Source organism: Serinus canaria, chromosome 1A (assembly GCF_022539315.1).
Source record: "Serinus canaria isolate serCan28SL12 chromosome 1A, serCan2020, whole genome shotgun sequence".
NCBI classification, from domain to species: Eukaryota; Metazoa; Chordata; class Aves; order Passeriformes; family Fringillidae; genus Serinus; species Serinus canaria.
In genome coordinates, this window is record NC_066314.1 from 23,010,208 (window position 1) to 23,026,534 (window position 16,327).

Genomic DNA, 16,327 nt, shown 5'->3' on the forward strand with positions numbered 1-16,327 from the left:
TATCCTACAGCGAGGCTGCTTTTCCTGCCTCGGGTAAGGGTTAGGGTTAAGCCTAGCGATAGCAACTCAGAAACAATGCAGCCCAGAGCTCCAGGAACACTGCAGCTGCCCAAGCCATCCCAAGAGATGCGCAAAACTACCAAAACATGGCTGTTTCCATGAATTTTTCCTCGGACTATCCCTTCCCTAGGACAAATTTCCTGCCTGGGGTTAGGGTTACGGTTACGCCTAGGGATTCCAACTCAGAAACCATGCAGCCCAGAGCTCCAGTTACACCACTGCAGCCAAAGGCATCCCGAGGGAAGTGAAAAACTGCCACAACATGGAAGATACCACGGCTTTTTTCTCAGGACCTCTCCTACACCAAGGCTGCTTTTCCTGCCTGGGGTTAGGGTTAGGGTAACGCCTAGGGTTAGCAACTCAGAAACCATGCAGCCCAGAGCTCCAGGAACACTGCAGCTGCCCAAGCCATCCGAAGAGATGCGCAAAACCACCAAGACATGGTTGTTTCCAGGAATTTTTCCTCGGGACTATCCCTTGACTTAGGACAAATTTCCTGCCTGGGGTTAGGGTTAGGGTTACGCCTAGGGTTAGCAACTCAGAAACCATGCAGCCCAGAGCTCCAGGCACAGCACTGCTGCCAAAAGCATCCCGAGGGAAGTGAAAAACTGCCACAACATGGAAGATACCACGGCATTTTTCTCAGGACCTATCCTACACTAAGGCTAATTTTTTGCCTAGGGTTAGGGTTAGGGTTACGCCTAGGGTTAGCAACTCAGAAACCACGCAGCCCAGAGCTCCAGGAACACTGCAGCTGCCCAAAGCATCCCGAGGGAAGCGAAAAACTGCCACAACATGGCTGTTACCAGGCTTTTTTCTCAGGACCTATCCTACACTAAGGCTGATTTCCTGCCTGGGTAGGGTTAGGGTTACGCCTAGGGTTAGCAACTCAGAAACCATGCAGCCCAGAGCTCCAGGAACACTGCAGCTGCCCAAGCCATCCCAAGAGATGCGCAAAACTACCAAAACATGGCTGTTTCCAGGAATTTTTTCTCGGGACTATCCCTTGCACCTAGGACAAATTTCTTGCCTGGGGTTAGGGTTAGGGTTACGCCTAGGGTTAGCAACTCAGAAACCACGCAGCCCAGAGCTCCAGGCACACCACTGCTGCCAAAGGCATCCCGAGGGAAGCGAAAAACTGCCAAAACATGGCTGCTACCACGGCTTTTTTCTCAGGACCTATCCTACACTAAGGCTGATTTCTTGCCTAGGGTTAGGGTTAAGCCTAGGGTTAGCAACTCAGAAACCACGCAGCCCAGAGCTCCAGGCACACCACTGCTGCCAAAGGCATCCCGAGGGAAGTGAAAAACTGCCACACATGGCTGCTACCACGGCTTTTTTCTCAGGACCTATCCTACACTAAGGCTGATTTCTTGCCTAGGGTTAGGGTTAAGCCTAGGGTTAGCAACTCAGAAACCACGCAGCCCAGAGCTCCAGGAACACTGCAGCTGCCAAAGCATCCCGAGGGAAGTGAAAAACTGCCACAACATGGCTGATACCACGGCTTTTTTCTCAGGACCTAACCTACACCTAGGCTGCTTCTCCTGCCTCGGGTTAGGGTTAGGGTTAAGCCTAGGGTTAGCAACTCAGAAACCACGCAGCCCAGAGCTCCAGGCACACCACTGCTGCCAAAGGCATCCCGAGGGAAGCGAAAAACTGCCACAACATGGCTGCTACCAGGCTTTTTCTCAGGACCTATCCTACACTAAGGCTAATTTCTTGCCTAGGGTTAGGGTTAAGCTTAGGGTTAGCAACTCAGAAACCACGCAGCCCAGAGCTCCAGGAAAACTGCAGCTGCCAAATGCATCCCAAGGGAAGTTAAAAACTGCCACAACATGGAAGATACCATGGCTTTTTTCTCAGGACCTAACCTACACCAAGGCTGCTTCTCCTGCCTCGGGTAAGAGTTAGCGTTAAGCCTAGGGTTAGCAACTCAGAAACCACGCAGCCCAGAGCTCCAGGAACACTGCAGCAGCCCAAGCCATCCCAAGAGATGCGCAAAACTACCAAAACATGGCTGTTTCCAGGAATTTTTTTGGGGGACTATCACTTGCCTTATGAAAAATTTCTTGCCTGGGGTTAGGGTTAGGGTTACGCCTACGGTTAGCAACTCAGAAACCATGCAGCCCAGAGATCCAGTCACATAACTGCTGCCAAAGGCATCCCGAGGGAAGTGAAAAACTGCCACAACATGGCTGCTACCACGGCTTTTTTCTCAGGACCTATCCTACACCAAGGCTGATTTCCTGCCTGGTTAGGGTTAGGGTTACGCCTAGGGTTAGCAACTCAGAAACCATGCAGCCCAGAGCACCAGGAACACTGCAGCTGCAAATGCCATCCCAAGAGAGGCGCAAAACTACCAAAACATGGCTGTTACCAGGAATTTTTCCTCGGGACTATCCCTTGCCCTAGGACAAATTTCTTGCCTGGGGTTAGAGTTAGGGTTACGCCTAGGGTTAGCATCTCAGAAACCATGCAGACCAGAGCTCGAGGCACACCACTGCTGCCAAAGGCATCCCGAGGGAAGTGAAAAACTGCCACAACATGGAAGATACCACGGCATTTTTCTCAGGACCTATCCTACACCAAGGCTGCTTTTCCTGCCTAGGGTTAGGGTTAGGGTACGCCTAGGGTTAGCAACTCAGAAACCATGCAGCCCAGAGCTCCAGGAACACTGCAGCTGCCCAAGCCATCCCAAGAGATGCGCAAAACTACCAAAACATGGCTGTTTCCAGGAATTTTTCCTCGGGACTATCCCTTGCCCTAGGACAAATTTCTTGCCTGGGGTTAGAGTTAGGGTTACGCCTAGGGTTAGCATCTCAGAAACCATGCAGACCAGAGCTCGAGGCACACCACTGCTGCAAAAGCCATCCAGAGGGAAGGGAAAAATTGCCACAACATGGAAGATACCACGGCTTTTTTCTCAGGACCTATCCTACACTAAGGCTGATTTCTTGCCTGAGGGTTAGGGTTACGCCTAGGGTTAGCAACTCAGAAACCACGCAGCCCAGAGCTCCAGGAACACTGCAGCTGCCAAATGCATCCAGAGGGAAGTGAAAAACTGCCACAACATGGAAGATACCACGGCTTTTTTCTCAGGACCTAACCCACACTATGGCTCCTTCTCCTGCCTCGGGTTAGGGTTAGGGTTAAGCCTAGGGTTAGCAACTCAGAAACCACGCAGCCCAGAGTTCCAGGAACACTGCAGCTGCCCAAGCCATCCCAAGAGATGCGCAAAACTACCAAAACATGGCTGTTTCCATGAATTTTTCCTCGGGACTATCCCTTGCCCTAGGTCAAATTTCCTGCCTGTGGTTAGGGTTAGGGTTACGCCTAGGGTTAGCAACTCAGAAACCACGCAGCCCAGAGTTCCAGGCACACAACTCCTGCCAAAGGCATCCAGATGGAAGTGAAAAACTACCACAACTTGGAAGATACCACGGCTTTTTTCTCAGGACCTATCCTACACTAAGGCTGATTCCTTGCCTAGGGTTATGGTTAAGCCTAGTGTTAGCAACGCAGAAACCACACAGCTCAGAGCTCCAGGAACACTGCAGCGGCCAAATGCATCCCGAGGGAAGTGAAAAACTGCCACAACATGGAAGATACCACGCCTTTTTTCTCAGGACCTATCCTAGACCAAGGCTGCTTTTCCTGCCACGGGTTAGGGTTAGGGTTAAGCCTAGGGTTAGCAACTCAGAAACCACGCAGCCCAGAGCTCCAGGCACACCACTGCTGCCAAAGGCATCCAGAGGGAAGTGAAAAACAACCACAACATGGAAGATACCACGGCTTTTTTCTCAGGACCTATCCTACACCAATCCTGCTCGTCCTGCCTCGGGTTAGGGTTAGGGTTACGCCTAGGGTTAGCAACTCAGAAACCACGCAGCCCAGAGCTCCAGGAACACTGCAGCTGCCCAAGCCATCCCAAGAGATGCGCAAAACTACCAAAACATGGCTATTTCCATGAATTTTTCCTCGGGACTATCCATTGCCCTTGGACAAATTTCTTGCCTGGGGTTAGGGTAAGGGTTACGCCTAGGGTTAGCAACTCAGAATCCATGCAGACCAGAGCTCGAGGCACGCCACTGCTGCAAAAGGCATCCCGAGGGAAGCGAAAAACTGCCACAACATGGCTGATACCACGCTTTTTTCTCAGGACCTATCCTACACTAAGGCTGATTTCTTGCCTAGGGTTAGGGTTACGCCTAGGGTTAGCAACTCAGAAACCACGCAGCCCAGAGCTCCAGGAACACTGCAGCTGCCCAAGCCATCCCAGAGATGCGCAAAACTGCCACAACATGGCTGTTACCAGAATTTTTCTCAGGACTATCCCTACCCTAGGCTGATTTCCTGCCTGGGGTTAGGGTTAGGGTTACGCCTAGGGTTAGCAACTCAGAAACCATGCAGCCCAGAGCTCCAGGCACACCACTGCTGCCAAAGGCATCCCGAGGGAAGTGAAAAACTGCCACAACATGGCTGCTACCACGGCTTTTTTCTCAGGACCTATCCTACACTAAGGCTGATTTCTTGCCTAGGGTTAGGGTTAAGCCTAGGGTTAGCAACTCAGAAACCACGCAGCCCAGAGCTCCAGGCACACCACTGCTGCCAAAGGCATCCCGAGGGAAGCGAAAAACTGCCATCACATGGCTGCTACCACGGCTTTTTTCTCAGGACCTATCCTACACTAAGGCTGATTTCTTGCCTAGGGTTAGGGTTAAGCCTAGGGTTAGCAACTCAGAAACCACGCAGCCCAGAGCTCCAGGAACACTGCAGCTGCCAAATGCATCCCAAGGGAAGTGAAAAACTGCCACAACATGGAAGATACAATGGCTTTTTTCTCAAGACCTATCCTACACCAAGGCTGCTTTTCCTGCCTCAAGTTAGGGTTAGGGTCAAGCCTAGGGTTAGCAACTCAGAAACCATGCAGCCCAGAGCTCCAGGAACAATGCAGCTGCCCAAGCCATCCCAAGAGATGTGCAAAACTACCAAAATATGGCTGTTTCCAGGAATTTTTCCTCGGGATTATCCCTTACCCTAGGACAAATTTCTTGCCTGGGGTTAGGGTTAGGGTTACGCCTAGGGTTAGCAACTCAGAAACCACGCAGCCCAGAGCTCCAGGCACACTGCAGCTGCCAAAGGCATCCCGAGGGAAGTGAAAAACTGCCACAACATGGATGATACCACGGCTTTTTTCTCAGGACCTATCCTACACCAAGGCTGCTTTTCCTGCCTCAAGTTAGGGTTAGGGTCAAGCCTAGGGTTAGCAACTCAGAAACCATGCAGCCCAGAGCTCCAGGAACAATGCAGCTGCCCAAGCCATCCCAAGAGATGCGCAAAACTACCAAAACATGGCTGTTTCCAGGAATTTTTCCTCGGGATTATCCCTTACCCTAGGACAAATTTCTTGCCTGCGTTTAGGGTTAGGGTTACGCCTAGGGTTAGCAACTCAGAAACCACGCAGCCCAGAGGTCCAGGCACACCACTGCTGCCAAAGGCATCCCGAGGGAAGCGAAAAACAACCACAACATGGAAGATAGCAAGGCTTTTTTCTCACGACCTATCCTACACTAAGGCTGATTTCTTGCCTAGGGTTAGGGTTACGCCTAGGGTTAGCAACTCAGATGCCACGCAGCCCAGAGCTCCAGGAACACTGCAGCTGCCAAATGCATCCCGAGGGAAGTGAAAAACTGCCATCACATGGCTGCTACGAAGCTTTTTTCTCAGGACCTATCCTACACCAAGGCTGCTTTTCCTGCCTCGGGTTAGGGTTAGGGTTACGCCTAGGGTTAGCAACTCAGAAACCATGCAGCCCAGAGCTCCAGGAACACTGCAGCTGCCCAAGCCATCCCAAGAGATGCGCAAAACTACCAAAACATGGTTGTTTCCAGAAATTTTTCCAGGGGACTATCCCTTGCACTAGGACAAATTTCTTCTCTGGGGTTAGGGTTAGGATTACGCCTAGGGTTAGCAACTCAGAAACCACGCCGCCCAGAGCTCCAGGAACACTGCAGCTGCCAAATGCATCCCGAGGGAAGTGAAAAACTGCCATCACATGGCTGCTACGAAGCTTTTTTCTCAAGACCTATCCTACCCCAAGGCTGCTTTTCCTGCCTCGGGTTAGGGTTAGGGTCACGCCTAGGGTTAGCAACTCAGAAACCATGCAGCCCAGAGCTCCAGGAACACTGCAGCTGCCAAAGCCATCCCGAGGGATGCGAAAAACTGCCACAACATGGATGTTACCACGGCTTTTTTCTCAGGACCTATCCTACACCAAGGCTGCTTTCCTGCCTCGGGTTAGGGTTAGGGTTAAGCCTAGGGTTAGCAACTCAGAAACCACGCAGCCCAGAGCTCCAGGCACACCACTGCTGCCAAAGGCATCCCGAGGGAACCGAAAAACTGCCATCACATGGCTGCTACCACGGCTTTTTTCTGAAGACCTATCCTACACTAAGGCTAATTTCTTGCCTAGGGTTAGGGTTAAGCTTAGGGTTAGCAACTCAGAAACCACGATGCCCAGAGCTCCAGGAGCACTGCAGCTGCCAAAGGCATCCAGAGGGAAGTGAAAAACTGCCACAACATGGAAGATACCACGGCTTTTTTCTCAGGACCTATCCTACACTAAGGCTGATTTCTTGCCTGGGTTAGGGTTAAGCCTAGGGTTAGCAACTCAGAAACCATGCAGCCCAGAGCTCCAGGAACACTGCAGCTGCCCAAACCATCCAAAGACATGCGCAAAACTAACAAAACATGGTTGTTTCCATGAATTTTTCCTCGGGACTATCCCTTGCCCTAGGACAAATTTCTTGCCTGGGGTTAGGGTTAGGGTTACGCCTAGGGTTAGCAACTCAGAAACCACGATGCCCAGAGCTCCAGGAGCACTGCAGCTGCCAAAGGCATCCAGAGGGAAGTGAAAAACTGCCACAACATGGAAGATACCACGGCTTTTTTCTCAGGACCTATCCTACACTAAGGCTGATTTCTTGTCTAGGGTTAGGGTTACGCCTAGAGTTAGGAACTAAGAAACCACGCAGCCCAGAGCTCCAGGAACACGCACTGCTGCCAAAGGCATCCCGAGGGAAGTGAAAAACTGCCACAACATGGCTGATACCACGGCTTTTTTCTCAGGACCTATCCTACACCAAGGCTGCTTTCCTGCCTCGGGTTAGGGTTAGGGTTAAGCCTAGGGTTAGCAACTCAGAAACCATGCAGCCCAGAGCTCCAGGAACACTGCAGCTGCCAAAGCATCCCGAGGGAAGTGAAAAACTGCCACAACATGGCTGTTACCACGACTTTTTTCTCAGGACCTATCCTACACCTAGGCTGATTTTCCTGCCTGGGTTAGGGTTAGGGTTACGCCTAGGGTTAGCAACTCAGAAACCATGCAGCTCAGAGCTCCAGGAACACTGCAGCTGCCCAAACCATCCAAAGACATGCGCAAAACTAACAAAACATGGTTGTTTCCATGAATTTTTCCTCGGGACTATCCCTTACCCTAGGACAAATTTCCTGCGTGGGGTTAGGGTTAGGGTTACGCCTAGGGTTAGCAACTCAGAAACCATGCAGTCCTGAGCTCCAGGCACACCACTGCTTCCAAAGGCATCCAGAGGGAAGGGAAAAACTGCCACAACAGGGAAGATACCACGGCTTTTTTCTCAGGACCTATCCTACACCAAGGCTGATTTCTTGCCTAGGGTTAGGGTTATGCCTTGGGTTAGCAACTCAGAAACCACGCAGCCCAGAGCTCCAGCAACACTGCAGCTCCCCAAGCCATCCCAAGGGAATGCGCAAAACTACCAAAACATGGCTGTTACCACGAATTTTTCCTCAGGACCTATCCTTGCCCTAGGCTGATTTCTTGCCTGGGTTAGGGTTAGGGTTACGCCTAGGGTTAGCAACTCAGAAACCACGCAGCCCAGAGCTCCAGGAACACTGCAGCTGCCAAAGGCATCCCGAGGAAGTGAAAAACTGCCACAACATGGAAGATACCACAGCTTTTTTCTCAGGACCTATCCTACACCAAGGCTGCTTTTCCTGCCTGGGGTTAGGGTTAGGGATACGCCTAGGGTTAGCAACTCAGAAACCATGCAGCCCAGAGCTCCAGGCACACCACTGCTGCCACAGGCAACCCGAGGGAAGCGAAAAACTGCCAAAACATGGCTGCTACCACGACTTTTTTCTCAGGACCAATCCTACACTAAGGCTGATTTCCTGCCTAGGGTTAGGGTTAAGCCTAGGGTTAGCAACTCAGAAACCATGCAGCCCAGAGCTCCAGGAAAACAACTGCTGCAAAAGGCATCCCGAGGGAAGTGAAAAACTGCCACAACATGGAAGATACCACGGCTTTTTTCTCAGGACCTATCCTACACCAAGGCTGCTTTTCCTGCCTCGGGTTAGGGTTAGGGTTAAGCCTAGGGTTAGCAACTCAGAAACCATGCAGCCCACAGCTCCAGGAACACTGCAGCTGCCCAAGCCATACCAAGAGATGCGCAAAACTACCAAAACATGGCTGTTTCCAGGAATTTTTTTGGGGGACTATCCCTTGCCTTAGGACAAATTTCTTGTCAGGGGTTAGGGTTAGGGTTACGCCTAGGGTTAGCCACTCAGAAACCACGCTGCCCAGAGCTCCAAGCACACCACTGCTGCTACAGGCAACCCGAGGGAAGTGAAAAACTGCCAAAACATGGCTGCTACCACGGCTTTTTTCTCAGGACCAATCCTACACAATGGCAGATTTCCTGACTGGGGTAAGGGTTACGCCTGGGGTTAGCAACTCAGAAACCATGCAGACCAGATCTCCCGGCACACCGCTGCTGACAAAGGCATCCCGAGGGAAGTGAAAAAGTGCCACAACATGGCTGCTACCACGGCTTTTTTCTCAGGACCTATCCTACACCAAGGCTGCTTTTCCTGCCTCGGGTTAGGGTTAGGGTTAAGCCTAGGGTTAGCAACTCAGAAACCACGCAGCCCAGAGCTCCAGGAGCACTGCAGCTGCCCAAGCCATCCCGAGAGAAGCGAAAAACTGCCAAACATGGCTGTTACCATGACTTTTTCCTCAGGACTATCCCTACACTAGGCAGATTTCTTGCCTGGGTTAGGGTTAGGGTTACGCCTGGGGTTAGCAACTCAGAAACCACGCAGCCCAGAGCTCCAGGAACACTGCAGCTGCCAAATGCATCCCGAGGAAAGTGAAAAGTTTGTACAACATGGAAGATACCACGGCTTTTTTCTCAGGACCTAACCTACACCAAGGCTTCTCCTCCTGCCTCGGGTTAAGGTTAGGGTTACGCCTAGGGTTTGCAACTCAGAAACCATGCAGCCCAGAGCTCCAGGAACACTGCAGCTGCCCAAGCCATCCCAAGAGATGCGCAAAACTACCAAAACATGGTTGTTTCCATGAATTTTTCCTCGGGACTATCCCTTGCACTAGGACAAATTTCTTGCCTGGGGTTAGGGTTCGAGTTACGCCTAGGGTTAGCAACTCAGAAACCATGCAGCCCAGAGCTCCAAGCACACAACTGCTGCCAAAGGCATCCCGAAGGAAGCGAAAAACTGCCATCACATGGCTGCTACCACGGCTTTATTCTCAGGCCCTATCCTACACTAAGGCTGATTTCCTGCCTAGGGTTAGGGTTAAGCCTAGGGTTAGCAACTCAGAAACCACGCAGCCCAGAGCTCCAGGAACACTGCAGCTACCAAATGCATCCCGAGCTAAGTGAAAAACTGCCACAACATGGAAGATACCACGGCTTTTTTCTCAGGACCTATCCTACACCAAGGCGGCTTTTCCTGCCTCGGGTTAGAGTTAGGGTTAAGCCTAGGGTTAGCAACTCAGAAACCACGCAGCCCAGAGCTCCAGGAACACTGCAGCTGCCCAAGCCATCCCAAGAGATGCGCAAAACTACCAAAACATGGCTGTTTCCATGAATATTTCCGCGGGACTATCCCTTGCCTTCGGACAAATTTCTTGTCTGGGGTTAGGGTTAGGAATACGCCTAGGGTTACCAACTCAGAAACCACGCAGCCCAGAGCTCCAAGCACACCACTGCTGCCACAGGCAACCCGAGGGAAGCGAAAACCTGCCAAAACATGGCTGCTACCACATCTTTTTTTTCAGGACCTATCCTACACTAAGGCTGATTTCTTGCCTAGGGTTAGGGTTAAGCCTAAGGTTAGCAAATCAGAAACCATGCAGCCCAGAACTCCAGGAACACTGCAGGTGCCCAAGCCATCTGAAGAGATGTGCAAAACTACCAAAACATGGTTGTTTCCATGAATTTTTCTCGGGACTATCCTTGCACTAGGACAAATTTCTTGCCTGGGTTAGGGTTAGGGTTACGCCTAGGGTTAGCAACTCAGAAACCATGCAGCCCAGAGCTCCAGGACACACTGCTGCCAAAGGCATCCCGAGGAAGCGAAAAACTGCCACAACATGGCTGCTACCACGGCTTTTTTCTCAGGACCTATCCTACACCAAGGCTGATTTCCTGCCTGGGTTAGGGTTAGGGTTACGCCTAGGGTTAGCAACTCAGAAACCACGCAGCCCAGAGCTCCAGCAACACTGCAGCTGCCAAAGGCATCCCGAGGGAAGTGAAAAACTGCCACAACATGGAAGATACCACGGCTTTTTTCTCAGGACCTATCCTACACTAAGGCTGATTTCTTGCCTGGGTTAGGGTTAGGGTTACGCCTAGGGTTAGCAACTCAGAAACCACGCAGCCCAGAGCTCCAGCAACACTGCAGCTCCCCAAGCCATCTCGAGGGAAGTGAAAAACTGCCACAACATGGAAGATACCACGGCTTTTTTCTCAGGACCTATCCTAGACCAAGGCTGATTTCTTACCTAGGGTTAGGGTTACGCCTAGGGTTAGCAACTCAGACACCATGCAGCCCAGAGCTCCAGGAACAATGCAGCTGCCCAAGCCATCCCAAGAGATGCGCAAAACTACCAAAATATGGTTGTTTCGATGAATTTTTCCTCGGGACCATCCCGTGCACTAGGACAAATTTCTTGCCTGGGGTTAGGGTTAGGGTTACGCCTAGGGTTAGCAACTCAGAAACCACGCAGCCCAGAGCTCCAAGCACTCCACTGCTTCTACAGGCAACCCGAGGGAAGCAAAATACTGCCAAAACATGGCTTCTACCACAACTTTTTTCTCAGGACCAATCCTACACAATGGCAGATTTCCTGACTGGGGTAAGGGTTACGCCTGGGGTTAGCAACTCAGAAACCACGCAGCCCAGAGCTCCAGGAACACTGCAGCTGCCAAATGCATCCCGAGGAAAGTGAAAAGTTTGTACAACATGGAAGATACCACGGCTTTTTTCTCAGGACCTATCCTACACCAAGGCTGCTTTTCCTGCCTCGGGTTAGGGTTAGGGTATAGCCTAGGGTTAGCAACTCAGAAACCATGCAGCCCAGAGCTCCAGGAACACTGCAGCTGCCCAAGCCATCCCAAGAAATGCGCAAAACTACCAAAACATGGCTGTTTCCAGGAATTTTTTTGGGGGACTATCCCTTGCCTTAGGACAAATTTCTTGCCTGGAGTTAGGATTAGGGTTACGCCTAGGGTTAGCAACTCAGAAACCACGCAGCCCAGAGCTCCAGGCACACCACTGCTGCCAAAGGCATACCGAGGGAAGTGAAAAACTGCCATCACAACGCTGCTACCACGGCTTTTTTTTAAGGACCTATCCTACACTAAGGCTGATATCTTACCTAGGGTTAGGGTTAAGCCTAGGGTTAGCAATTCAGAAACCACGCTGCCCAGAGTTCCAGGAACACTGCAGCTGCCAAAGCCATCCCGAGGAGAAGTGCAAAACTGCCAAAACATGGAAGTTACCACGGCTTTTTTCTCAGGACCTATCCTACACCTAGGCTGCTTTTCCTGCCTCGGGTTAGGGTTAGGGTTACGCCTAGGGTTAGCAACTCAGAAACCATGCAGCCCAGAGCTCCAGGAACACTGCAGCTGCCCAAGCCATCCCAAGAGATGCGCAAAACTACCAAAACATGGCTGTTCCAGGAATTTTTCTCAGGACTATCCTTGCCCTAGGACATATTTCTTGCCTGGGTTAGGGTTAGGGTTACGCCTAGGGTTAGCCACTCAGAAACCACGCAGACCAGAGCTCCAAGCACACCACTGCTGCCAACGGCAACCCGAGAGAAGAGAAAAACTGCCATCACAACGCTGCTACCACGGCTTTTTTCTCAGGACCTATCCTACACTAAGGCTGATTTCTTGCCTAGGGTTAGGGTTACGCCTAGGGTTAGCAACTCAGAAACCACGCAGCCCAGAGCTCCAGGAACACTGCAGCTGCCCAAGCCATCCCGAAGAGATGCGCAAAACTACCAAACGGCACATTTTTCTGTTTTGTGTTTCTTTTTGGTTTTACGCAGGTGCTGGCATTTGAGTTTTGTTTTTTTCCTCGGGACTATCCCTTGCCCTAGGCAAATTTCCTTGCCTGGGTTAGGGTTAGGGTTACGCCTAGGGTTAGCAACTCAGAAACCATGCAGCCCAGAGCTCAAGGCACACACTGCTGCCAAAGGCATCCCGAGGGAAGTGAAAAACTGCCACAACATGGAAGATACCACGGCTTTTTTCTCAGGACCTATCCTACACCAAGACTGCTTTTCCTGCCTCGGGTTAGGGTAGGGTAAGCCTAGGGTTAGCAACTCAGAAACCACGCAGCCCAGAGCTCCAGGAACACTGCAGCTGCCCAAGCCATCCCAAGAGATGCGCAAAACTACCAAAACATGGTTGTTTCCAGAAATTTTTCCAGGGGACTATCCCTTGCTTTAGGACAAATTTCTTCTATAGGGTTAGGGTTCGAGTTACGCCTAGGGTTAGCAACTCAGAAACCACGCCGCCCAGAGCTCCAGGAACACCACTGCTGCCAAAGACATCCCGAGGGAAGTGAAAAACTGCCATCACATGGCTGCTACCACAGTTTTTTACTCAGGACCTATCCTACACTTAGGCTGATTTCTTGCCTAGGGTTAGGGTTAAGCCTAGGGTTAGCAACTCAGAAACCACGCAGCCCAGAGCACCAGGAACACTGCAGCTGCCAAATGCATCCCGAGGGAAGTGAAAAATTGCCACAATATGGAAGATACCACAGCATTTTTCTCAGGACCTATCCTACAAAAAGGCTGCTTTTCCTGCCTCGGGTTATTGTTCGCGTTAAGCCTAGGGTTAGCAACTCAGAAAACATGCAGACCAGAGCTCCAGGAACACTGCAGCTGCCCAAGCCATCCCAAGAGATGCGCAAAACTACCAAAACATGGTTGTTTCCATGAATTTTTTCTGCGGGACTATCCCTTGCCCTAGGACAAATTTCTTGCCTGGGCTTAGGGTTAGGGTTACGCCTAGTGTTAGCAACTCAGAAACCACGCAGCCCAGATCTCCAGGCACACCACTGCTGCCAAAGGCATCCCGAGGGAAGCGAAAAACTGCCATCACAAGGCTGCTACCACAGCTTTTTTCTCAGGACCTATCCTACACTAAGGCTGATTTCTTGCCTAGGGTTAGGGTTACGCCTAGGGTTAGCAACTCCGAAACCACGCAGCCCAGAGCACCAGGAACACTGCAACTGACAAATGCATCCCGAGGGAAGTGAAAAACTGCCACAACATGGATGATACCACAGACTTTTTTCTCAGGACCTATCCTACACCAAGGCTGCTTTTCCTGCCTCGGGTTAGGGTTAGGGTCAAGCCTAGGGTTAGCAACTCAGAAACCACGCAGCCCAGAGCTCCAGGAACACTGCAGGTGCCCAAGCCATCCCAAGAGATGCGCAAAACTACCAAAACATGGCTGTTTCCATGAATTTTTCCTGCGGGACTATCCCTTGCCCTAGGACAAATTTCTTGTCTGGGGATAGGGTTAAGTTTACGCCTAGGGTTAGCAACTTAGAAACCACGCAGCCCAGAGCTCCAGGAACACCACTGCTGCCAAAGGCATCCCGAGGGAAGGGAAAAACTGCCATCACATGTCTGCTCCCACATCTTTTTTCTCAGGACATATCCTACACTAAGGCTGATTTTTGCCTAGGTTTAGGGTTAAGCCTAGGGTTAGCAACTCAGAAACCATGCAGCCCAGAACTCCAGGAACAATGCAGCTACCCAAGCCACCCCAAGAGATGCGCAAAACTACCAAAACATGGCTGTTTCCAGGAATTTTTCCGCGGGAATATCCCTTGCCCTAGGACAAATTTCTTGTCTGGGGTTAGGGTTAGGGTTACGCCTAGGGTTAGCAACTCAGAAACCACGCAGCCCAGAGCTCAAGGCACACAACTGCTGCCAAAGGCATCCCGAGGGAAGTGAAAAACTGCCACAACATGGAAGATACAATGGCTTTTTTCTCAAGACCTATCCTACACAAAGGCTGCTTTTCCTGCCTCGGGTTAGGGTTAGGGTCAAGCCTAGGGTTAGCAACACAAAAACCATGCAGCCCAGAGCTCCAGGAACACTGCAGCTGCCCAAGCCATCCCAAGAGATGCGCAAAACTACCAAAACATGGTTGTTTCCAGGAATTTTTCCTCGGGACTATCCCTTGCACTAGGACAAATTTCTTGCCTGGGTTTAGGGTTAGGGTTACGCCTAGGGTTAGCAACTCAGAAACCACGCAGCGCAGAGCTCCAGGAACACCACTGCTGCCAAAGGCGTCCCGAGGGAAGCGAAAAACTGCCATCACATGGCTGCTACCACGACTTTTTTCTCTGGACCTATCCTACACTAAGGCTGATTTCTTGCCTAGGGTTAGGGTTAAGCCTAGGGTTAGCAACTCAGAAACCACGCAGCCCAGAGCACCAGGAACACTGCAGCTGCCAAAGGCATCCCGAGGGAAGTGAAAAACTGCCACAACATGGAAGATACCACAGCTTTTTTCTCAGGACCTATCCTACACAAAGGCTGCTTTTCCTGCCTCGGGTTAGGGTTAGGGTAAAGCCTAGGGTTAGCAACTCAGAAACCATGCAGCCCAGAGCTCCAGGAACACTGCAGCTGCCCAAGCCATCCCAAGAGATGCGCAAAACTACCAAAACATGGCTGTTTCCAGGAATTTTTACTCAGGGCTATCCCTTGCCCTAGGACAAATTTCTTGCCTGGGGTTAGGGATAGGGTTACGTCTAGGGTTAGCAACTCAGAAACCACACACCCCAGAGCTCCAAGCACACCACTGCTGCCAAAGACATCCCGAGGGAAGCGAAAAACTGCCATCACAACGCTGCTACCACGGCTTTTTTCTCAAGACCTACCCTACACTAAGGCTGATTTCCTGCCTAGGGTTAGGGTTACGCCTAGGGTTAGCAACTCAGAAACCACGCAGCCCAGAGCTCCAGGAACACTGCAGCTGCCAACTGCATCCCGAGGGGAATGAAAAACTGCCATCACATGGCTGCTACCACAGCTTTTTTCTCAGGACCTATCCTACACCAAGGCTGATTTTCCTGCCTCGGGTTAGGTTTTGGGTTACGCCTAGGGTTAGCAACTCAGAAACCACGCAGCCCAGAGCTCCAGGAACACTGCAGCTGCCCAATCCATACCAAGAGATGCGCAAAACTACCAAAACATGGTTATTTCCAGAAATTTTTCCTCGGGACTATCCCTTGCCCTAGGACAAATTTCTTGCCTAGGGTTAGGGTTACGCCTAGGGTTAGCAACTCAGAAACCACGCAGCCCAGAGCTCCAGCCACACCACTGCTGCCAAAGGCATCCCGAGGAATGTGAAAAACTGCCACAACAGGGAAGATACCACGGCTTTTTTCTCAGGACCTATCCTACACCAAGGCTGCTTTTCCTGCCTCGGGTTAGGGTTAGGGTTAAGCCTAGGGTTAGCAACTCAGAAACCATGCAGCCCAGAGCTACAGGAACACTGCAGCTGCCCAATCCATACCAAGAGATGCGCAAAACTACCAAAACATGGTTATTTCCAGAAATTTTTCCTCGGGACTATCCCTTGCACTAGGACAAATTTCTTGCCTGGGGTTAGGGTTAGGGTTACGCCTAGGGTTAGCAACTCAGAAACCACGCAGCCCAGAGCTCCAGGAACACTGCAGCTGCCCAAGCCATCCCAGAGATGCGCAAAACTACCAAAACATGGCTGTTTCCATGAATTTTTCCTCGGGACTATCCCTTGCCCTAGGACAAATTTCTTGCCTGGGGCTTAGGGTTAAGATTACGCCTAGTGTTAGCAAATCAGAAACCACGCAGCGCAGAGCTCCAAGCACACCACTGCTGCCAGAGGCAACCCAAGGGAACCGAAAACCT